The sequence below is a fragment of the Panthera onca genome, chromosome C1 (genome assembly GCF_046562875.1).
Source record: "Panthera onca isolate mPanOnc1 chromosome C1, mPanOnc1 haplotype 2, whole genome shotgun sequence".
In the NCBI taxonomy this organism is placed as follows: Eukaryota; Metazoa; Chordata; class Mammalia; order Carnivora; family Felidae; genus Panthera; species Panthera onca.
This window is the reverse complement of record NC_138346.1, coordinates 93,576,814-93,601,437: the sequence shown is the minus strand read 5'-3', so window position 1 is coordinate 93,601,437 and position 24,624 is coordinate 93,576,814. Positions and strand designations below refer to the sequence as shown.

General features: G+C 40.7%; 1 protein-coding gene across 1 annotated transcript in view; it reads left to right on the top strand.

The window, feature by feature from the left end:
• Window positions 1-4,987: 4,987 nt before the first annotated feature.
• The window catches only part of THSD7B (thrombospondin type 1 domain containing 7B), an 860,293-nt gene continuing 840,656 nt past the window's right edge, over window positions 4,988-24,624 (top strand). The window contains exon 1 of the mRNA XM_060626021.3: window positions 4,988-5,174. The gene's annotated coding sequence lies outside the window, so the exon portion shown is untranslated. The remainder of the gene's footprint in view (window positions 5,175-24,624) is intronic.

Genomic DNA, 24,624 nt, shown 5'->3' with positions numbered 1-24,624 from the left:
TTGAAATTGCCTGCCCCTGTTCTCTTGTTTAATGTGGATCCAGTGACTGCCGCCTCTCCTGATTCTGCTATGGCTTGGTGATGTTAGAGAACGGTGGGGAAGAAAGGACCACCATACCCTTGATTTATTGGTCAGTAAATATTGTTGGAGGATAAGCAACAAAACGAAGAACTCAGATAATACGGAGTGGAGAGGGGGCATTCTATGACAGAGCTCAGAAGCAGAGCCTCAGAACTGGGCAAATTGATGGCAGGGGGCAAGGGGTGGGGGGTTCACTGCTACTCATCCTATCTACAATACAAGCATGTGACAAGAAAACAGACCCATGATCCAGTGACTGAGATGAAGAATTTAGGATTTTGGATCCTGGGGTAAAACCGCATGTCAGACTTGAGGAGATCTGGGAAGGCAGAAGTAGAAATGAAGAGACGAACAAAGCCTTCCCAATATCCATCCACCTGTACGGTTCTCTCCCTTTCTAGTAAGTCCCCATCATCTCTTGACTGCATGACTGTTCCAGTCTTGCTGCTCTATTTGTTGTCTCTGAATGGCATGCTGGGGAACTTTCAAAAGTCTAGATTGATCATTTTGCTCACAGAGTTAAAACCACTCATTGGCTCACAAGAACCACACATTCTGGTCCTTGCCTGCCCTCCTGCCCTACCTCATGTCATTCTGCCCCAGGCTCGCTAATGTCCAACTTCTGTGGACCCTATGGGTTCTTTGTGTGCCAAGCTCTTCAAGCCACAGGGTCTTTGGTCGTGTTCTCTGCCATTCCCCTTCTTGGCTAATGTCTACTTATATGAGATGCAGTGTATCTGACCACAAGAGACTGCCTGGTCAGATTGTAGCTTTTTCACTTCTCAGCTGTGTGACTTTGAAGAAGTTGCTTATGCTGTCTCTGCTTCTCTTGTAAAATGGGGTTGATAATAGTGCCTGCCTCATGGGCTAGTTATGAGGTTTAAATGATGCATGTAAAGGACTTAGCCCAATGTCCAATAGGTAGAGAAAATTCACTAAATATTACCTCTGATTATCTTTTGGGTCTCAGCCTAAACATCATTTCCTTTGAGAGAACTCACCTGAGCCTTTTCCTTCTCTTCTATTCCCCTCTACTGCATTTCTTTTTTCACAAAACTCTTTTCCCTCATTTTATATGCTTCTAATATAAAATAATATATGCTTGTGTGTCTGTATACTGTATTATGCCCCATTATATTATAAACTCCATGAGGGCAAGGACTCAGCCCCCTATATCACCAAAAAACAAATGTTATACAAGTTCTAGGAACACAACAGACAGCCAACAAATATCTTGCTAAATGAATGACTGAAGCTGATGGTTCAGGAGTAAGTTTGTGAATGCTGAGTGTCTTCTGGGAAAGCATTGGTGCCTCACAGGGACTGCACTGGGCCAGAAGCCAAAGGAGTTCCACTACACTACTTTTCAATACATTATCTTTACATTGTATTTTAAGATGTTGACACATCAAAATCAAATTACTGGACCAAGCTCAAAACTTACACTTGTATGCCAGGATGAAATGTTCTTTTTTGGCTGAAAAAATGTTCATATTTGCCATGGAATCTCATCCAACCTGGAATTGGCCTGAATGAATTGTGTAAATTATGACAACCATGGTGCTCCCCCTCCCCCGACTCCTGTTTTGCCTACCAAAGTGACTGAACATTTGACTCAATTCATTGCTTCAGTGGTGGGGCTAGTGTAGACCTGGGAAATGACTTCTGGACGGCAAGCCCAAAATGTTGGCCCAGGCTTGCATTTCTTACTCCTATTTTACATTGGGCTTTTTTATCTACATGCTTTCTTTATCTCTTATTTGTGTAATGCCAATACCTGTCTATTTATTTACACAGCACTTTCCTATCTAGCTTGTTAGACTGTATGGAGAATATCATGTTCAGAAAGAACAATGACAAATACACATAACAACAAAAATGAAAATTTAAACTCCATCAGTATTTGGATAGTACAGGGTTACGTTCCTCTGTGGGTCTCTCTTGGGTCTCACTAGTGACTAGATCCCAAGAGACTTTCTCCTCCCATCTCCTCTCCCCTTCCATTGTTCTCTTGTTTTGTTCCCTACTCACTGGAAGCCTGGAGGTGATTGGGGCTTTTGGCATCTCTGTGTGTGGGGTTATGAGAATTTGTAATCTCCAGCTTATTTTCCACATTGAACCACTGATCTATTCCTTACATATAATAATGTCACGTATCTTTCATGGCCACCTCTTTCAAATCCTTTCTTATTTTGTAAAACTCCCCCTTACCCCCATCAGCCTTTGCTGACAATGTCTCTTTCCCTGCCTGTGTTATCTTTTTAATGTCTATAACCTGATCTAGATTTTGAGGGCAGTGCTTTTATCAAGGACCAAAGCTGATTATCTTGGCAAGAAACTCATATTATTAGTAAAATATGTGTTTAGAACATAAACTGGGAGTCTGAGGTAGAAATGTCTGCCTTATCCTTTTAATGGATTTTTATGCAATTGAACAGTGTCAGAGAATGTTCAGGCACCTTATACTATTTGACTACACTGAAAAACCTGTTGTCAGCATAGCGCCTTAATGAAAAGTGGCTATTTTGTAGTTTAAGGAGTCAGTAAGCTAGCAAAATCTAGCAATACTTAAAGCTCATAGTTCTTTGTATGTTTAGAAATAACTTGGATTTCATCCTTATGAATTACATATTTTTGATTTTAAGAAGTCCAGTGTCTACCAACATAACTGCCTTGTAGCTATTATCTCTTGTATTCTCAATTCCAAAAACAGGGGACCAAATACAAATAACAATGGCAGAGGAGGAAAGTGACATCTTAAGAATCAAAATATTCTTATGAGTACCCTAAGTGATCACTGACATAGAGCTGGGGGTCAGTGAGAATGGGCTAAAGTTAAATTAGAATGCAGGTTGTCATCAAATTGCCAGCCTAAAGAAAAATATACATATCACTATTTCTGAAGAGGGAGGGAGATACATAACTATAAAGATATCCATAAATGACATACTCAGAAGTCATCCTTGACGGCCTCTTTCCAGAAGGATTGCAAACATAGATCTTTCCACCATATGGCTGTGCCTGCACGGGATGTGGTCTGAAAACACTTTGTCGATTCTGGGAAGACTGAAATCCGGGAAGCCTGGATGTAACAGTTCAGGAAAACAGAAGTGTTTTTCTTTGGCTGTTGTTTCTGAAGTTACTTAAATGAGACTCATTGGCTATTGATCTGTATATATTGAGATTACAATAAAACATAATGGACCAGTTTCTCTTTCTCCAGGCTCACAGAATTGGGCATTATATTTCTTGGGAGTAACAAATCGCAGTCTTGGATTTGGGAAAGTATTCTAGGATATGAACGGCAGCTGATTTATTTTTAAGACAGTGATGTCAGAAAGAAAAGCATAACCCAGAGTGTGACGGCAGTGCTCACTGAGAGAATAAGGATTGCTGTTTAAAATATTCAGTAAGGTGGGTTCCCTTTTCTACTTTCAGAATGGATCTGATCCATTCAGGCAAGATGCATCAGAACCCCTCCCCATTATATTTATAACATTCAACTTTCTCTTGTCTGTGGCACTTACATTCTTTATTTTTTTTTTTCCTGTGACAGCCCTAGCTGCTCTATTTATCTCTTTAATCTAATTTGCGCTATGACACCAAGCTTTAATTTTCTCATGATTATTTTGCTTCTTTTTAAGCACCCATGGTGTGCCAAGCATTGGATAAAATCGAAAAGATACAATCCCTGCTGTCGCTGGGCTCGCTCATTTAAAGAGGCATGACAGGCAAAGTATCCTGTAATTGGCAATAGGTAGTCCTCATACTTATCCCCCTTTCCCCCTTTTGAAGAAACTTCTTCATCTCTTTGAACAAGCCTAAGAAGTTCCGTAGATCAAAGGTGTCAAAAAACCAGGGGGGTGTGGAACAAGTGTCAGAGAGCAAGCAAATGGCTCTCAGAGTCTCTGCGCCTAGCCTGCCCACGTGCTCTCTGCACTCCTGCCTCACCTGGGCGGACTCCACTCTCTCACCTCCTCCGCTGCCTTGGGCACCGGCCACCCAGGAGCCAAAGGCTCTTTCCCTCCCTCCTTGGCACCCACCTTCCAAGCTCCAGGACTTAAAAACCCCTCTTAAAAAGAGGCTGGAGCTAGCGGTTTTCCCAGACTGGTCTGCATGAACTGACAGCCTCTGAGAGCCCGTCAACAAGGGGACAGCTAGGCAGGTGCGGACCCAGGTTTTGGCGTTCCTCCTGAGTCACCCCCAATTCTTTCCTCTCTCTTTTCTTCCCACTGGGATCTTTCTTTGTCTTTTTGCCTGTGATGAAGCCCTCTCTTGCCCAGGACTGCGGAGGAACGCCCGTCCATCGTGGCCCGGGCGGCACGGCTCTACGTGTGTGTGGTTTGTGGTGTGCGTGTGTGTGTGTGTGTGAGTGTTCCCACGCAGCTGGGTGTGGGTGGGGGCGGTTATAAATGATGAGTAAATCACCCCCACTCTTTCTCCTCCCCCCCCCCCCCCCATTACTTTGTGGATTCCCTAGGCGCAAAGCCCTTGCCCCAGTCCCTGGCGGTCAGCAGCTTGGGTATCCCAGGCTCAGGCCATTGGGGGAGTCCCCTTCACCCGACTTGCTCCTGCACCCCGAAGCTTCAAAGTTGCGGGAAACAGTCGTGGGGAGTGCGGGAGCAGAGGTTGGCGCCTGCGGCTTTCGCCCGGGGCAGCGGGCTGAGCCGAGGGTCGTGCGGGTGCCAGCTAGGCGAAGGAGGAGGGTTGAGGGGTTGGGGGTGGTGGTGGGAGGAGGAGGCGGGAGGGGTCGAATGGAGGGGAGGCGGGAGCGGCCGCTGGGGGAGGCGAGGCGAGGCGAGGCGAGGCGAGGCGAGGCACAAGGTGGCTCCCCGCGGCCCCGCGCCCCGCGGCTCCCGGGGACGCACCAGACAGCCAATGGCTGCGCAGAGGTGTACAGCAGATGGCGTCCGACTGCGCCGTTCCTTCCTCCTCCTCCTCCTCCTCGTCGTCCTCCTCCTCTTCCTTCAGTGCTGAGGTTGCCAGACGCTGGAATGGGTGGTCTCCCGACACACACCACCATCTTTCTTGCGCTCGGGAAGCTCGGGGCTCGGCGGCTCCCAGAGGCTGCGGCGGTGGCTCGGGCAAGGCGGGTGAGTGCGGCCGCGCTGCGCCCCGAGCGGGGAATGCCCAGCCCCTGGCCGGCGGCGCGGTAGAGAGGGGGCAGCAGCCAGGGTGGCGGGGTGGTGGTGGTGCTCGGGTGGTGGTGCTCCGTGGGCAGACTTTGCTCTTTGCTCTCCGAGCAGCTTCTCTCACCCTCTCTCCCTGCCAGACGCGGGAACTTGCAAGCGGAGCTTCCCCGAAGCCTCTGGCTTGGGGCTGCGGGAAGGGTGCAGGGTGCGGAGAGCCCGGGGCTGGGCGGGTGGAGATACCCCACGTAGGCACTTGGTCACAGACCTAAGACAACGGGACGGAGCCATGGAATTGGGGTGGCAGGAGCCGTGTTCCCCGACTTCCCGCATGCTTTGGGGGGATGCTGATGAAGGGACCCAAAGGTTCCCCCATCCTGCCCGGGAGCCTCAGAGCCCAGGATTGGAGGGCGGGGAGTTCTGCGGGCTTTGCAAACAGGTTGACTGAGGGTTCCCTTTCGGTAGTGCAGACTGTGAAATCTGCGCGTGGGCGTTCAGTGCCCCTGGAGGATAGCTGAGCAAGTCGAGAAGTTTTGCAGTTTCCTCTGATATATCAGTGGAGTGTCAGTAGGCTACAGCAACAGTTTACATTTTCATTGTCCCTGTTTGGGGCGAGGGGCGAGCTAGGGAGGATAGGACTACTGGGTCTACCGAGACATCTAGCAGTTTATCCAGAGACAACTGGGAACCGAGGGTGAGAGTGAGGGGCAAGGAGGAGGACGCATGTAATTTCTACAGCATCACTCCATATGTTCCTGTCACCTTTCCTTTCTGGCACCCCCTGTATTATTAAAGTTATTTGAATATGCAAATGAACCTCCCTTTTTCAAGTCTGCATAGTTTGAGTCTAGAAGTTGGAAAGCTTGGAGTGTGTGTGTTTGGGGAAGGGAGGGAGCTTTAAGTTCTCTCAATCTCCTTTATTTAAATATAAGAGGAAGAAACACTTTATTTCAGGAGAAGGGTGTGTGACCTACTGGTACTTTTTCTTCAAAATATTCAGAACATCTCTTAAGAGCTGTTACAATTCTATTTGATTCAGTGTGGTCAAAGGGGAGTTTGACTTAAGATTCTAATACTTGGGCATGTTCTGTGGAAGAGGCCAGCATTATTTGGTGCTCTATTCATTGCCAGGGTGGTCTGCTGTAAGTGCATTTGTACTCTGGTAAATGACAACCTAGCTGGAGAAGCCTTCTTGGTGTTTTCCAGGAGTGCACCTGTGGGTGTCTATTATCATGGAAATGGTAGGGTGCATGTCAGCTAGGCTGTGGTGTGTGTGTGTGTGTGTGTGTGTGTGTGTGTGTGTGTGTGTAGTCATGTGCACGTGCATCTGGAGTTTCCTTTTGACAGGCAGTCATGGGATGTCAAGATGATACATTTATCTTCCAGGCAGTGTCAGGACAGTCTGGGTTTGTTGGGTAACTTGGAGGCAGTGATCTCCAGGGAAGCCTTTTTTTTGTGCTTTGGACTATACTACAGCCATTGCTGAAGGCTTCCTGAAATCCACTTGGGATGTTACTAACCAAATCAAGCAATCCTATCTACTAGTGACTGAAGGGCTCATATATTTGTGGGTTGAATGCTATATAAAGTCACTGTCTTGAGGCTTCACTTTGAAGCACTGCTGTTTTTAAACCTCAATGCCATTAATACCAGGAGTCTTCTTTTAAAACTTAATGTGGCCAGTTTTCTGCTTTCTGTGGGTAGATGAACCAACTGGGCAGCTTCCCTGGAATTGGCTTCTTAGGTTTGGGCTCTGTGTGTGTGTGTGTGTGTGTGTGTGTGTGTGTTTCCACCTAACTGCTGGGAGTTGAGGACTGGAAACTCTTCCTTGTGCAAATTAAAGTAAACAAGAATTATGCAGAGAATTCCCCTGAGGTGTGACAACACACACAGATACAATTGCTCACTTAGAGAGTGTGGGATGGTCTTGCACATTAGCACCGATCAGTTCTAGCATTGCTGAACATTCCGTCCATTCAGAGTTCTGAAGATTTGAGACGAATCCATGATGAGTGCTTGGAGATGTATGGTGGGGGAAAGGATTGCCTACTGCCAGTGGAGTCTGATAGTCCAGTTTGAGGGTTCATAACAAGTTGGCTTACTTTATATCTACCTTAATATTTAAATCAACACTTGAGAAATGATCTTTACAATGTCTCTTATTCCTCTGTGGGTGACCCTCCCCATTGTTTTAATCAAAGCTGTTGCTTGTTAACGAATTTGAAATGCTATGAAAGGAAGAGTGTGAGGCGGGTAGACAGAATTACTGATCATAAGAACAGTATGAACACAGACTCCACTCTTTCCAGTATTGACATTAATCGGCAAGGGGCACCTTGCCCCTTTACCGAAAGGTAAAGGCACCTTTCTGGTCTCTGCTGAGTGTACCTTTTGAGAGAACAAAAGTAAAGAATTAAAGAAAGATGGTACTGCTATAATGTACTTCATTCAAAAGCCTATGAAGAATGTTTTCTACTTTGCTGCAGCTCTTGTTTCAGAAGCAATGACTCTTTTATTAATATCTGTGAAAGAAAAGTTTGTCCTTAAATAAAAGTCTGACAAAGCATAATGAAAAGGAGCTAAGTTAGTGGAAGAGGAGTGTCCAAACAAGAAGAATTCCAAAGCATATCAGTTCATTTTAATTACACTTCACAGACCGAAGGCAAAGTCATATGATTTCTTCAAAGGAAAAAAATCTTGCCCCAACTGCAGTTTCACTGTTCTGCACACCTTTGTAAAGATTAGGCATGAACGTAATACCATTGCTTCAGAAGTTTGAATAGAACCATGAAGAATAGTTGACTGGTCCTATTGAATTAAGAGTCAGAATGACAAATGGTACCATATATTAAGTACATGATCAAGACAAACAGATTAAAAAGGATTCTGAGAGGTGACGGCTATACCATTTGGTGGAGAAAAGAACAGCACCATTAACAACACAGGCTCAGAGATTCTCTACAGAGAAAGCGTAAAGGCCAGGTCTTTGGCTAAATAGAAGGTATTCTGTTATTAAAACTACTAGCATGAGCTATTTAGATATGCTTTTGGATTGTTGAATGTGAACTACACATGAATACCTCATATTTTTAAAAGAAGACACTTTTCCAGGATATAACTATAAAAGAATAAATTGCATTCACTTTGAGCACCAGGCAGCTTCCTAAATATAATATAGGTCCTTAATTTGGAGCTGTTAACAAGATTAATATCTAAGTGATAATTAGCATGTTAAACCTGTGAAAGTAGAATGATTTTTAAACTCTGCTTTTAATTCTAGAAATTTTGGAGATTGTGAGTTTGAGTGTGACCAGTGTTTTACAGATGTTAAGTCGTGGCAGTCATGCTCCATTGATAAACATTTTATTCAACCTTTAAAATTTCTGCACTAATTGGGGTTCTTTTGTTGATGTTTTACTCATGTTTTCATGGGTGGTTATTTACAATAACTAGCAGTAGCTATTGGTGAAAGCAAGTGAAAGAGGATTAGGTACAGTTCCCTGTTGGCTTGTATGAAGCTGTTGACTGAGGAGATAGAATATTAGTGAAATCCAGTCTAGGCTTCTGAAAGCAGCCTTGGAGATGCCGTGGAATAGAGTCTCGGCACTGGTAAGAATGTACAGTTATTGCAAGGTAGAAAGTTCAGTTCAAGTCTTGGTTTGTAATCTGAACAGTTAAGTCACACAGCATACATAAGAACTACTATACTTTAGGAGTATGTATATGCTGTGGTGACAAAAGCCAGTGACATTTCAAGGTATCACTATTCATACTATCTTTTGGTCATTAGGTAGGTTTGCAGTTAGTGGATTCTGAAAGTACAAGTCTTTGCTGTGATGTGGGGACCTGTAGAATTTTTTGTAGTTAAAAAAAAAGAAAATTTCCTATATCAGGCAAGTTTGTTATTGGCCTACATGTAAGGATCTGTAAAAATGCGGAACTGTTTCCTAGGAAGAACAAAAGGCTATAATTGTTGAACTTAGGTATTTTGCAGCCAGGGACATGATGCTTGCTTTTGATTTTGCCTCTCTAGACATATTTTAATTATGAGCCTCTTAAAATTAAATATGCTGCGGCTAAAAACAGAATCCTAAGTAACTAGTGCACAAACAATTCTTCAATGCCTTGACTGGAGAGAAACTCTTTGCTGGTTTCCACTTGCCTGCATGAGGGTTGGCTGTGGATTTGTGCCCTAGTGTCATGTTAGCAAACAGCTCATTACTTCTGGAAGAATCATAATGTTGAGAAAAGCTTTCAGCTTCATAGCAGTTAGACACCATTGCCTTGTTCTTAGATTCTAGTGTTGTAATAGTGCATATTTTAATTTTTTTTCAGGCGGGTATTTAAAAAAAACATACCAAGTAGCGTATATAAATGAAAGATTTTAATTATAATAAGACTAAGGCGTGCATTAATCTTTCCTTGAAGAGCTTCCTTCTGGGCTCTCCTCTATTGATTTCTGCCCTTTATGCTTACGTTAGACATATTCAGGGTGATTTGGCCAGTGTGCTCTGATATAGCCTTACTGGTTGTAAAAATGTTGTAATGCATCTGTACCACTTGATACATGGGGGCTGTTCTAAGCTCCCTGAAGACCCCGCCACTACCTCAATCCTACAGGCCACTCCCCTGACACCTCTCAGATCATCTCTTGTTACAACCACAAAGAGAGTCACCACTTGGTATGTGTGACAGGGAGGCAGTGGGTCCAGCTTCAGGCTATTGCCGAGCTTATTCTGATCAGTTGGTGCTTGAGCCCTAGCACGTGGCATATATTTTTATCTTCCTTTGCTATTTTTACTTATAACATGAATAAATGTAACCATTGGCACTATCAAGTAGCTGAAGTTGGAATCTGTTTAAATTTACATTAAAAATTTTTTTATATCTAACATTTATTTAAAAACACTTAAATATTATTATATGCATATATTTATACTGGCAAAGAGCTCAAAGGTACCTAGATCCCATGGCGTTATCAGGTCACAGAAAGCCATTGTAACTTCACTTTAATTTGTTTTCCCCCAAAACATAAACCAGGCATACAAAGTCATATTGTAGGTAAGTGGGAAGAGCCAGATTTATAACCCAGGTTGTCCACTACAACCTTCTACCACACAACTGTCTCAGACTACTTAATTAAAATGTATGTATGTGGGAGTAGTTGAACAAGGCTTTTTTTTTCTTTTGGAGAAAAAGTATTTTTTTCCATCTCCATTTCTAGTCCTCAGAATTAACTCAATTTATTTCGTATTGACTTCCATTCATTTTTGTGATTAAGAATTGTTAATAAGGCTTCATCTCACCTGAACTGACCCATTCTGTGAACTGGAACATCTTCTGGCCAGTCACGTAGAGGAGTGGGATGTTCTTGACTCTGCAGACTCCTAAAGAAAAAATTTTTGGTACTTCATTCTGGATCTCTTCTAGATAAAAATAAAAACAAGCACTGCTAGGTGGGCCCTGAAAAACACAATTCAAGTTATGCTTCCTTCTTAAACAGAAAAAGTAGTGTGCCAGGTAGCACATCAAATATACTCAGGCCAGCTATTAACTCCTTACCACCCACCTCTCTCTAAAAGGCCTACCTCCTTTAAGTCATGCACAAGACCCACACTTGCTTAAAAGGCCCCAAATGCTGCTATCTCCACCCCCAACCTCCAGTTATCCAAATTCTACCTATTAGTCAAGACCTGGTTTTAATTATACTTCCGCGGAGCTTTCTCTGATTATGCCAATTCACAAAGCCCTCCCTCTGTCCGAGCAACTCAGGTGGTAAATTCTAATTTTAATGTTTGATTGAATCAGCTTTCTTATTAGCATCTACTTGTGGAGGTCTGATAGTAAAGGATTTGAATGAGAAAGAACACCACTCTCTATTGTTCTCTGTTGAGAGTTCTGGAAACTGTTGGGAGAGGAGAATGTGATTGAAAGTAGGGGCCTGGGTGGTAACAGCCCTTTGAGCATCCCTAAGGCAAGGCTTACCAACATACTTGTAGGCAAGAAAAGTGATTGCTAATTATGATTTACAATATACTGCATACCAGGCTAGGTGCGTTAGGATCAGTACGTCTAATCTTCGTGATAATGTTGCAAAGTCGGTTCTATTATTTGGTGTCATTTTTTCATACTGGGTAATGGAGGCTGAGGGATCTTTGGCACCTGGTGTAGGGTCAGTGCAGCTGGTGGAGTCCTAACCCAAGACTTGCATCCTAGTCTGTTGGACTGAATGGCCTATTCTGCTCCTCATACACCAGATTGCCCTAGAGCCTGAAGTTCGGGTCAACAAATTTAGTCTAAACCTTGGCTGGTATTTCTTCCAGGTAAGAGAGCATACACAAACTCACTGCCAGAGTCGCCACACACAACAGAGGTGACTGACAGGTTGAGGATTGGTGAATCACTTCTACCTGGAGGCAGAAGCGTCACTTGGAAATATTGGAAAAGGCTGTGCTTTGATTTGACACAGACCTTATGCATGAAGACAGTAATGTCTTAGAACTGTAGAGAGCTTGAGACATTCAAATCCAAAAGTGCAGGCTTCCTGAAGAACCACTGGAAGATTCAGAAAATCCAGGCATACTTAGGAAATCCACATCACGTTCCTTTTCATTAATGACTTATCATGAAGACAGAATTGTTCTGCCAAATATGCAAAAGATTAGCACTGAGAGTAGCAAAGGGGAAAACCAGTCTTCACATAGGAGTATGGGTAGACTGGCAGTGGTCACTCCTGGGATCGGGCTGAGCAGTCTGGTCAGGTGAGTGCCCTTGTCTGTTCTCTTTGCTTCATGTCATCCTAATAGGAAAATATCGTTAGTTGCATGGGGCAACCTTGCTAAGAACAGAAATTGATGGTCCTTTGGTTGGGCATGTACGGACAAATCACATTTCTAAAGATCTGTTCCTTAAAAGCATGTTGCTGGGTCAGCATGAGGTCTCTTGACATGAACTTCCATGGGAATATATAATATCCTCATTTCCAATAGCAAAGTCCCTTAACAATTTTTATAGAAATGTAGTGTTGGAATATGACCAGTTTCTCTCTTTGCTTCTGGCTTAATCATATATAAAGAAGCTCAAAAGATTCAAAGTTGTAAAGAGAGATTTTTATTTATTCCAGGGTTGAACTTTTTCACATTCAGAGATGTCTAGAAATGCCATACACTGTCTCAAGGAAATGTGAGTTCCCCATCTTTGAGGGTATTCAAACTGAGGATAAGCAATGACATGCCGGGGTACTCTGCAGAGAGGATGTGTGCATTGGATATTAATAGCAGATTTATTGAGCACATACTATATGCTAGATAGTATTCTACATATAGTAATTCATGAAATCGTCTAAAAAGGCTTGGAGTTGATTGTTTTATTATTCTTTCCATTTTATGGGTGCAAAAATGGTAACTGATTTGCTTCAGATCAGGATCTGTACTCAGTCAGTCTGAGCTTAGAACAGAACTTCTCAACAGAAATTGAGTGCAAGCCGCAAATACAATTCACATATGCAATCTTAAATTTTCTAGTAGCTGCATTGTAAAAGGAAAAAAAAACCCATTGAAGTTAAGTTTAATAGTATATTTGCTAACCTAATATATCTAGGATATTATCATCTCAACATGTATCAATTATGAAAAAACTATTAATTTTTACTCACAAGCACATCTCTGTTCAGACTACCCGTGTTTCAAGTGCTCAGTGGCTACCTGTGGTGGGGGTGGCCACCATATGGGACATGACTAGAACCCGTACCAGGAACATTTCTACTCTACCTCTGTCTGTTGATGGCCAAGTTTCTCTCCAAAGCATGCACCTATCAGTCATTGTGTGTGTGATGCCATTCATCTGTTTGTTAATTTTGCCCTTAAATGCCAGCGTGAATATTTCTTTAAAAAAACTTAAGACACTTCCATGACTTCTGTCAGGAACATATTTACTTTAAAAACCTGTAAAATAGGAAGATTTTTCTGTATCTCATCTGTTAAAAAATGAATCCCATATGTCTTTCCTTTGTGAAGATGGAGTGTATCTGGATTGCTTCCACTTTACAACTATTCATACACATTATGAAATCGCCTCGCCCTTCTCATTTCCAGGCTAAAGAACCTAGTTTCTTTTGTCATTTGTTACTTTGTTTGTTTTTTTATTGGTTTGCTAGGGCAGACGTGTAGCCTGATGCTTATGTAATGGGAACAGCTCAGGATCTGTGCATCTCTAGTAACAACGGGAAGGGAAGAGTAACCTTTACCAAAGAGTGAACTTAACCACTTTTTTTCTCATTTACACTTCACGCGTATTTCTCAGTTCTCTTTTACAATATACCCTTGTAATGATTACTGCAGTCAGAAATGACATGCGGCCCACCACAGTGATATTTCTGACCAAATTGTAGTAATTTTTTGGTAGGTTTGATTCATTCCCTGGCAGGTAGTATTCTTCCCTGTGATCCAAAGGGCCTTTCTCAAGTAGAATTTCTGACAGTAACCGACCCTCTGGGCTGCGGCATGCTTCAATTGAAAAAAAGCAGAATGTGACATGCCTTTCATTGTGCAGAACACACAAAAAAGTCCTGTGTCTCCTTTGTAAGTGCAACCTCTATTCAGCTATACATGCTAATGTGAAACATTTTAGTAATTCTAAGTCTCTTTGTGGGGGCATATTACATGGGTAGCTTAAGTTTGACTTCAGTTGCTTATTAAAAGAAAAATATTAAGAACAAGGCTTCAGTGGGGATGAAAGAAGAATTCTAAACTTCACAGGGAAGAATTTCCTTGTGGAGATAGACTCTAAGGATATGTCATCTAATATTATGTGCATGAATATTAGATATTTCATTTGGATTATAGAGTGGTGGAATTAAAACATAATGCTTGTGGACATAATATATCCCCAATGTGGCACATCTTTTAGTTGTTTTTTTTTTTTTTAATAACTAAACAGTTTTAACACGGAAAGACAAACCAATGGAAAGTGCAAGATGCATTTGTTTGTGAGCCAAATGAATAAATTTAAAGATGACTTATTGAGCATCATCTGTGTCCCTGGCACAGAATACAGAAGTAAGTTTAGGACACCAGCCCTGATTTCCAGGAATCTGCAGTCTAACTGGGGAGATATGACATGTGTATCCTCTGCCCTTAGCAAAGCAAATTACCTTATTTATATATGTCTAGCTCCCTTATGAAGTATAAGTTCCATTAGGCAGGGGTGCATCCCACTCACATTTGGGTCTTCTGCACCTTGCAGAGAATAACTATGCAGTGGGCATGAGTTGGAGTAAATGGAAGTGGTACATTAATTTTATTGATACACATGGATTAAAAATAGCTATAATACCATATTTATAATGGAGCCACTTATATAAAAATCTCATTTTAAATAATGAAGACTGGGGAGCCTTGGTGGCTCAGTCCGTTAAGCATCTGACTTCAGCTCAGGTCATGATCTCATGGTTCATGGATTTGAGCCCTGTGTCAGGCTCTGTGCTGACAGCTCTGAGCTGACAGCTCTTTCTCTCTCTCTCTCAAAAAATAAATAAACAGTAAAATTTTTTTTTAAATAATGAAGATAAGTAAAATCCAGTGCCAATCCCTTTGCTACTGTGCTTACCCTTCTGCTGACTCCAGTTGGTGACTTCTAGCAGTTCGGCTGCAGTTGAAAAAGATGGTGTTAACCTGAAGGAAGTGTGGGCCTCTTTTCTTAGAATGCCAGTGTCATAGTAGGATTTAACCTTAGCCAAAGACTCCTTCAGGGTAGAGAATATAATAATAATTCTATTTTGTCATGAGGATGAAGAAACTTGACATTTAATCACATTAATCCTTAGAAATATGGATATGAGAGCTGGAGAATGGGATGACACAAAAAATATGTTTACATATGTCTGTGTAGAGTTTCCAATGACTACTGAAGAAGATAGTGATTTAAAAGATCCCAAACCAACAAGGAAATCGTGAGAAAGAAGAAGAAAGCAGCAGAGGTATGACACTTCCAAATTTTAATTTTTTTTTTCAACTTTTTAAATTTATTTTTGGGACAGAGAGAGAGACAGAGCATGAACGGGGGAGGGGCAGAGAGAGAGGGAGACACAGAATCAGAAACAGGCTCCAGGCTCCGAGCCATCAGCCCAGAGCCTGACGCGGGGCTCGAACTCACGGACCGCGAGATCGTGACCTGGCTGAAGTCGGATGCTTAACCGACTGCGCCACCCAGGCGCCCCGACACTTCCTAATTTTAAATTTTACTATAAAGCTATAGTGATCAAAACAGTATGGTACTGGCATAAAAACAGACAAATAGACCAGTGGAGCAGAATCACAAGCCCAGAAATAAACCCAAGCATATACAGTCAACAAATATTTGACAAGGAAACCAAGAATACTCAGTGGAGAAAATATAGTCTTTTCACTAAGTGGTACTGATATAATTGGATACCCATGTGTAAAAGATGAAGCTGGATCCATATCTTACACCTCAAAAAAAATCAAAATGGATTAAAGACTTAAAATGTAAGACCCGAAATGATGAAACTTGCAGAAGAAAACATAGGAATAAAGCTCCTTGACATGGGTCTTGGTAATGATTTTTTGAATATGACATCTAAAGCAAAGACAAGAACACAAAAATTGAACAAGTGGGACTGCATCAAATTAAAAAGCTTCTGCACAGCAAAGAAACCATCAATAAAGTGAAAAGACAACCTGTGGAATGAGAGAAAATATTTGCAAATCATGTATCTGATAAGGGTTGATATCTAGAATATATAAAGAACTTATATAACCCAATGGTGAGAAAACAAATAACCCAAATTACAAAAAAAATGGGCAAAATACTTAAAAAGGCATTTCTTCTAAGAAGATATACAAAAGGCCAACAGGTACATGAAAAGATGCTCAACATTACTAGTCATTAGGATAATGCAAATTAAAACCACAATGTGATATCACCTCACACCTGTTAGAATGGCCATTATCAAAAAGACAAGAGATAAATGCTAGTGTGGGTAAGGGGAAAGGGAGCCCTTATGCGCTGTTGGTGGGATTGAAAGTTGGTACAGCTACTATGAAAAATGGTATGGAGGATTCTCAAAAAATAAAAAAAATAGAACTACCATATGATCTAGCAATTCCACTTCTGGAAATATATCCAAAGAAAATGAAAATGCTAACTCAAAAAGATAACTGCGCCTCCATTATTTATGATAGCTAAGAAATAGAAACAACCTACCTGTCCATTGATGGATGAATGGATAAAGGAATTGCAGTGTGTGTGTGTGTGTGTGTGTGTGTGTGTGTGTGCGTGCACGTGTACATATACAAGGGAATATTATTCTGCCATAGAAAAATGAGGAAACCCTACCATTTGTGACAACATGAGTGGACCTAGAGGGTATTATGCTAAATGAGATAAGTCAGACAGAGAAAGACACCTACCATATGATGTTACTTACATGTGGGATCTAAAAACCAAAGAAAACAAAGCCCATAGAAAAAGAGATCGAGCTGTAGTTACCAGGGGCGGAGGGTTGGGGGAAGGGGAATTGGAGGGAGGTGGTCAGAAGATATAAACTTCAAGTTATAAACAAGTCCTCGAGGGGTAATGTGCCATACAATGATGATAGCTGAGGCTGCTGTAGGGTATATAGGAAAGTTGTTAAGAGTTCACACCATGAGGAAAACACTTTTCCTTTTTTTTCCCTTTCTTTTCTTTTTATTGTATCTATATGAGAAGATGTATGCTAGCTGAACCTGTTGTGTGATAATTTTACAACATATGTAAATTAAACCATCATGCTGTAGGTCTTAAACTTCTACAGTGAGGTGCATCAATTATTTCCAAATAAGACTGGGAAAAACCCAGGCCTTTATATTTATGAGTTAGAACCACTAGTTCTTTAACTTCTGGATATTACTTTTAAATCTGTGGTTGTTCAAATTGAGTTCTACCATCTTTTTGTGTAGTGTCATCAATGTTTTCAGACTTTCTCTAACTCTAAGAAACTCATTATGAAGAATGAAAAACCCCAAATAACAATTCAGGAGCTTCTTTCATGTTGGAACTGTTCTTGAAAGAGATAGATGCTCAAAGAGTTGAACAGAGAATTTGTCTTCTGGCCATCTGGCTTATTAGGAGCTTCAATGTTCTCTTCTGCTACGGAGCCCTCAAGTCCAGAATTTGATGGAAACTGGAGTGATCAGGAGCTGTAGGGTAGGCTTCAGGTTAGGTAAAGGGGGGCAGTATGGAGGAGTTGGGGACAGGGATCGGTCTAGGCTATGTTTTGAAATTTAGAAGTGTATGTAGGTTTTAGTGATCATAACACATACACAGAGGATAAAATGATTTAAATTTCTTCATATTGAATACCAGACCAACAAGTAACAAAGCTCCAAAGAGGTGTTTTTTGTTTTGTTTTGTCTTGTTTTAGAGACAGAGCACAAGAGAGTGTAAGTGATGAGGGAGGGCCTGAGGGAGAGGGAGAGAGAGAATCTTAAGCAGGCTCCATGCCCAACATGGAGCCCTATGTGGTGCTTGACATGGGTCTCGGTCTCATGACTGTGAGATCACGACCTGAGCCAAAATCAAGAGTCAGACACTTAACTGAGCCACCCAGGCAATCCCAAAGAGGTTTCTTTGTGAAGAGCTTCAGCATTATATATGATAACTAAGTCTGTTTTTTTAATATAGAAAATCACCGGAATGTTTTGGAAATACCACATATGGAATGAATATATGTTATAATTTACTTTTAATCTAGTATCAACACATTATTAATTTATTCAACAATTTTTTCCTGAGTATATAACACATGCCAGGCTCTTGCAAAGCAGTGAACAAAATAGACAAGGTCCCTGCCCTCATGGGACTTATGGTTTAGACCTGCACTGATCAATAGATATGATAGTTACTAGACACGTGTGGCTAGTAATCACTAAAAGTATGTCTAGTTCAAGTTTAAATGTGCTGTAAGTGTAAAATGCATACTGGATTTCAAACAGTATAAAAAAGTTAAATACCTCAACTTTTTATGTTGATTACATGTTTAAATGATAATAGTTTGGATATATTGGGGAAGTAAAATATATTAAATAAAAAAATACAGTCCTAAATAATACCAGGTGACCACTTAGTATTTGTGAACAAAAAGGAATCCACTAAAGATTAGCAAGGCTATATAACCTACAGAAGGGGAGGCCCCTTTGAATAGCCCACCAAGTGCATAGAACATGCTGTACTGTTAGTTTGGCCGTTTCAGCCACTTATAGAAAAGTTGGTATAAACGGGGCATCAGATCATCAGGAAAACATTTCTGTAGCAGTTTACAAGCCAGGACTCTAATATACTTTGATAGATTAAAATAATTCTTCCCGCACTACAGGATTCCTCGAGGAGAATATTAGCTGACAGAAACACTGTGCTTCCCTGGTGTGCCATACACTATGCTTGGCCCAGGCAACTGTATGGCTGTACTCAAGAATTGGCCATCCTTAAGGAATATTCATGGAGTTTATGTGGAGGTAGGAGAAAAAAAGGAAGGAAGCTTCAAAGATTAAAAAAATTCATCTGTGCAGTTTTATAGATTGGTAGATTCAGCATGAGAAGGAAAAAATTGGGATCTCTGTCAACCTATTTGTTTTTCATATGGGGTTCTCAATAGTATTTCTCATTTTGGGTCATATATGCTAGTCTCTAAAACTGGTTATTTATATTTCCTTTGATATAAAATCTTATTTTATATAGGATTTTCAAGTCAGTGGCTTATGAAACCTCTTCAAGATTCTTTAAGAACAACAAAAACAACAATACGCTCCCCTACAGCCTGGCAGTGTGGGCAGAATGGCTTATCCCTGGTTTACTGATCTGCGTAGAACTTGATCATGTGCTCCAACTCTGTTTTGAGAACTTGTGATGCCCACAGTCTAAATAAAGTGAGACCCAAATCCTTATAATCTAAGGTAAACAGTTTTGTCCTAGTGTGTGGCAGGAAATGTACACAGGGATAGAATTATCCATTGATTTGGCAACAAGTTTGGCAAGCGTAGATGTTTGGTAAATGCCTACAAGATAAAAGCATTCAAAATAGCAAAGTAGTCAATCAGCCCTAAGAACTGAAAGCTAAGGGTTGCTCAAAATAGTATGAAATAATTTATGCTGTGAGGGCTCAAGAAGTGAGCATAGGATGATGGAAATTTGGTAGAGCATGCATGTGAGTATGTGTACACACACACACACACACACACACATACATTACATATGCACACCAAAGAAAATATACACATAAGAAAGTGATAGCAAATACAAGATGAGAAGTGACAGGGGAAAGAAGAGACAAACAATTCCCCTGGAAAAGGAAAGCATTTTCACTTGCTGGGACTATACATATGTTCAGAAATATCATTCAGTTGAAGCCAGCAAATGAGTTGCTTAGAAGGGATTAGAGGAAAAGCCTTCAGAAGGAAAGCATACTGCTCCAGAGGTTGAACAGTGACAAAGGTAAGAGAAACCTGTAAAACCCAGTCAGATTATGCGTCCTGTTGGATCTAGAGAAACCTTATGAACAAGAGCAAAAACAAATGGGAGAGGAGTGAAGCAGTGAGATGTAGTGAAATTGAATGCTGTGTATCATGTACCATCGGAAGTTCATTATGTAATATGCGCAAGCCCAAGTCTTTCCAATTCAGTCTTCACGATGTTGGTAATATACTCTTGATTCCCTTCCCAGTTATCTCCTTATCTCTTGCCTTCCTTCCCCATTCTACCTTCTGAAATTGATAGAATTTACTCACTGTCTTCACCCTGCCTTCACTCTTCCAATCACTCAGCCTGGATTCTGCCTCCGCTGCTCCAATTGAATAGGTTCTTGCCAAAGTTATGAATCGCTTCCCAGTTGTCAAATCCAATGGACATTTTCCAGTCTTCTTTTATTGTGATGATTAAAAGAAGAATCTTAGTATATTAGAGAAGCCAAGAATGGACTGGCAAAGTTCCCATGATCCTACCATTTTGATTCTCCATTTTAAAGCTGCCAAAATAAGTACTGAAGATTTAGACAAGCAAAATGGATAATTTTGGACTACATATAAACTGGAAAAGATTGAAGTGTATAACCCTTTGCCAAAAAAAAAAATGGCTCCAAAATAAAGTTGAAATTGGAATATCAGCCTTTGGAAATTGAGCAAGACATGGGTAAGTAAATGGCAATTTAATTTGGATGTATTAGTAGAAAATATAACAATCCTTATGGAAGATAACCCTGTTAACTTAACAAGGGGTGAGGAGAAATGTTGCTTAGCATACAGAAATGTCCCTATTTCTAGAAGACTTTGAAGTCAAAAGAGGAAGTTAAAAGGGGCAACATTTTAAGGAATGTATAAGGATGAGCATGTACTTGGACACAGATGCCCTTATGAGCACCAAACTTACTGACTGAGGAGTGAAGAGAGAATGAAAGATATGCTTGTAGAATATTCTGATTGACAGCATTACCATTGGAATTGTCTTTCAAAGAATACCTTAGTCCCCTATCTAATCATTGCTGGTGGGGGTAGGGTTTCCCAATTAAATTCTTAGATATCTATTTACATACTCTACGTTTATTTGATATTTACCTTTTCCTCGCTTTTTTTTTGTTGTTGTTGTTGTTCAGAAACTATCACTTTGAGAATGCTTGAGAGAGTGGAGAGATTGGAGGGAATAGGTCAGTCCTTCTAAAAGAGGAGAGACACAATAATGCCACCATAATCATCAGGAGCAGACATTTATGAAACACCTGCCCTGGTCCTGTAAGTCAGCTGTAAGGTCAGTGAGAAATTCTGAGTGCTCAGATGCTCTGCAGGGAAATTTATCTAGAGAAAAAGAATGCATCAGCTCATTTTTAAAAAAAGACTCATGCCATCAAGCCATCCCCAAAGTACCCTTTTAAATCCAACAAGTCAAGCAAAACTATGGTTAATGATATGCTTGTGTTTATCAGAGCTGGCATTATGGCACTAAGTAAAATTTACGATACATTAGAGTTTACATTAGAGTTTTACTTTTACGCTATGTGTACGCTTGAGTGTGCTGGATCTCGTTGTATAATTTCTACATAATTATTATCCCATTTTGGGGACACTTATGTTAAATAGCTACTAGGATTTGTTGCAATTTTTATTTGTTATGTGACATGTTATTGAGTGGTGTGTGTGTGTTTGTGTGTGTATGTGTGTATTTTCTTTTAAATGCCAAGTCCTTGATCAAGAAAACAACCTCTAGTCCGAATTTATAACACTTTTCCTTTGGGAAATATAATCCAATTTTATGACCTAGTTTCTCAGGACACATTAGAGCAGAAAGAAAAGTGTCTTCATTGGCATGTGGCATTAATATAAGTATTGTTATATTGTAGCTTAATTTATGTTCTGGCTTTTCTTTTCATATGAGTATTGTAATTACTTTAAGGTCCCAAACCTTGTATTGTATTTGGATTCTGCCTTTTATGCTGAGCACATTGCTGTGTATATAGTAGGAGCTAATTTAAGCATTTCTTAAGTGAATCATGTTAGCGTCAGGAAAAAATACTTGGAAACTCCATTGAACATAGGTTAATCTTGCTTTGATGATTTAGAGTTCCTTTAGGAACTTGGAGTATTCCCAGAAACAGTAAGAAAATCAATTACCACTGAATGGCACTATAAATTCTGTTTATTTTTCTTGGGTTTTAGACATATAATAAATGGGATTTTGCTATAAATAGGAATAGATATGCATGCACACGGACCCATTCAGTCTCAGCAATCCTATGGAAGAATGCAAACAGACTGGCTATTGATGCAAATAGTGCTAATCCTATGGAGGGAAAGATGCCAGACCTTCTGCAAAAGGTGTGTATTCAGAATACATGGATAGAAATTGTGGGAGAACAAAGGAGTCTGCTCTGAATCTGGGTGAAATGGAAAGGCCAGAGTTGATGGAGTAGATTGGCAAGGGCTGCAGACTCTGCTCAGCACAGATATGTTTTTTTGGTGTGTGTGTGTGTGTGTGTGTGTGTGTGTGTGTGTGTGTGTGAGCGCGCACACACACTTTCTCTTTTTCATTCTGCCTCCACCCTACCCCAGCTAAACTTGACTTCCTCTGTGCAGAGCGGGAAGATTCTAGTTTGCCCTAAGGCTCACGAGTCTCTCCTGTGTGACTTTGACTTGCTTTTCATTTTCACTATATGTAAAGGACTCCTTTTCTCCGATCTATTCCTTCAAATAGTGAGAATCACCTACCAAGGCTTCCCTAAAAGGTTCTCTTTCAAATACTTAATTTTTGCAGAAGTATTTAAACAAACATTTTAGATTCCTTATCCAAATGTGATCTATTTGGACCAGGGCCAAAGAGGTCCATTTTTTTCCACCTATAATTAAAGGAGAAATAATTAGAAGGAGGGTAGACAGTGAAGATAAACACTGATGCCAGCCATGCATATAAAGGATGTGAAGGTGCATATAGAGTATGAGTAAAATGCTTCATGAAACGTGTGAGTATAAAAAGCAATCTTTTAAAATCACTGCATGATTTCATGTTATGGGATCTTAAATGTGCATGTGTAACAAAATTAATAACTTGAAATTTTTAAAAGTAGATATTCTTTTTTTATAAGTAGGTATTGTCAAGTTAATATATACACCCAAAGGTGTGTATGCATTTGTGTGTATCCATTCAATTTGGTCCCCAATTATTTTGCATTTTATCGTTGATTAAAGGGAATGTTTAGGTGCCCAGCTCCCTCTGGCTGGTCCACTGTGGCCCTTCACCACGTCCCATGCCTGGTGGGCTCCACAGGCAGCCCCTGCCTCCAACTCCAGCTCTTTGGCCTCCTACCAGACCACAGTTCTGTCTCCTTATTTTCCAGTAACCCTGCCATGCCTTCCTGCTTCCTTGTACCTCTGCCCGTTCCCTCTCTCCCTTTTCTTCTAGTATATGCATTCTTACCACCATTGCCCTTTCATTCAAAATATACTCTGTTCTGTTGAAATGCAACATATACATTTAAAATGATCACCAAGCTATGCTAATGGCACAATAAAAACCAAAGGGCTTAAGGGAAAATGCAGTAGGGGCACAAAATTTAAAAACTTCCTTAGCGACACATACACATACAAAATCACATTCTGATCAGACTGTTCCCTGATATATCAACTTCACAGTTTCAAAACACATGTCAGGAGAACTGAGTGTATGCTCTTGTAAACTTATATGTATTCATGTGATTTTCCATGAATGCTCATATTCTCCCATTAGACCAGACACCATAAAGGCAGGGCTGTGTTTGCCTCTGGTCATCTTTGTAGCTCCGCCATCTGGCACATTGTCTGCTTGGTGGTAAGCACATGACAAATGAATGAATCTTTCTTTGCAATTTCCCTTCATCTTCTGTTTTCTCAGGACTCTTATGTCTTCTAGATACCCTATGAGTGAAAGGTTTATAGCTGATTACGGGGTTGGTGTTTGTTTGTTTTTTATTATTTATCTAGAGAGCAAGGTCTTAGAATAATGTTCTTTGTTTATTACCCACATGATCCCTGTACTAGGCAAAACTGAGGTGGAAAAATAGAACTTAAGGTCAAGTTGTTCAATGGAAGGAACTCAAGATGGGTATTTATTCAGAAGGTATTTTTCAGAGCTAAAAAATAACTAACCTAGGTGTCTGTTGATGGATGATTGGGTAAAGAAGTTGCATATATACATACATACATACACAATGGAATATTATTCAGTCTTACTACAAAGGAGATTCTGCCATTTGCAACATCATAGATTAACTGGAAGGTATTATGGTAAGTGGAATAAGCCAGATACAGAGAGAAAAAAATTGGCTGATCTCACCTTATATGTGGAATCTAAAAAAGTCAAATATATATAGAAGCATAGAGTAGAATGGTGGTTACCAGTGGTGGAGGGTTTGAGGGAAGGGGAAGATCTTGGTCAAAGATACAAAGTTGCTGTTATGTAGGGTGAATAACTCTAGAGATCTAATGTACAGAATGATGACTATAGTTAATAATACTGTACTGAATATTGGAAATTTGCTAAGGGCATAGATTTCAGGTGCTCATATCACACACAGTAACTGAGGAGAAGATATGTTAACTGACTGGATTATAGTAATCATTTCACTGTATATGTATCTCAAATCAACATTGGTATGCCTTACATACATATAATTTTTATTTAAAAAGAAAAACCAAAGGAGATGGTAAGGTAATCCAGAGGTCGATTACAGCAGGAAGCTGCTGCCCACCGTAGGACTGGAGAGACCAATGAAGGAGGCAGTCTTACCAGAGGTGAAGGTCAGAGCTACCCAAAGGGAGCTGGCACCACAAAGGAGTCACAGCCAGAGATGAAAATACTGCCCAAGCAGAGAGAGAAAGAGAAGAGGCTAACAAACAAACAA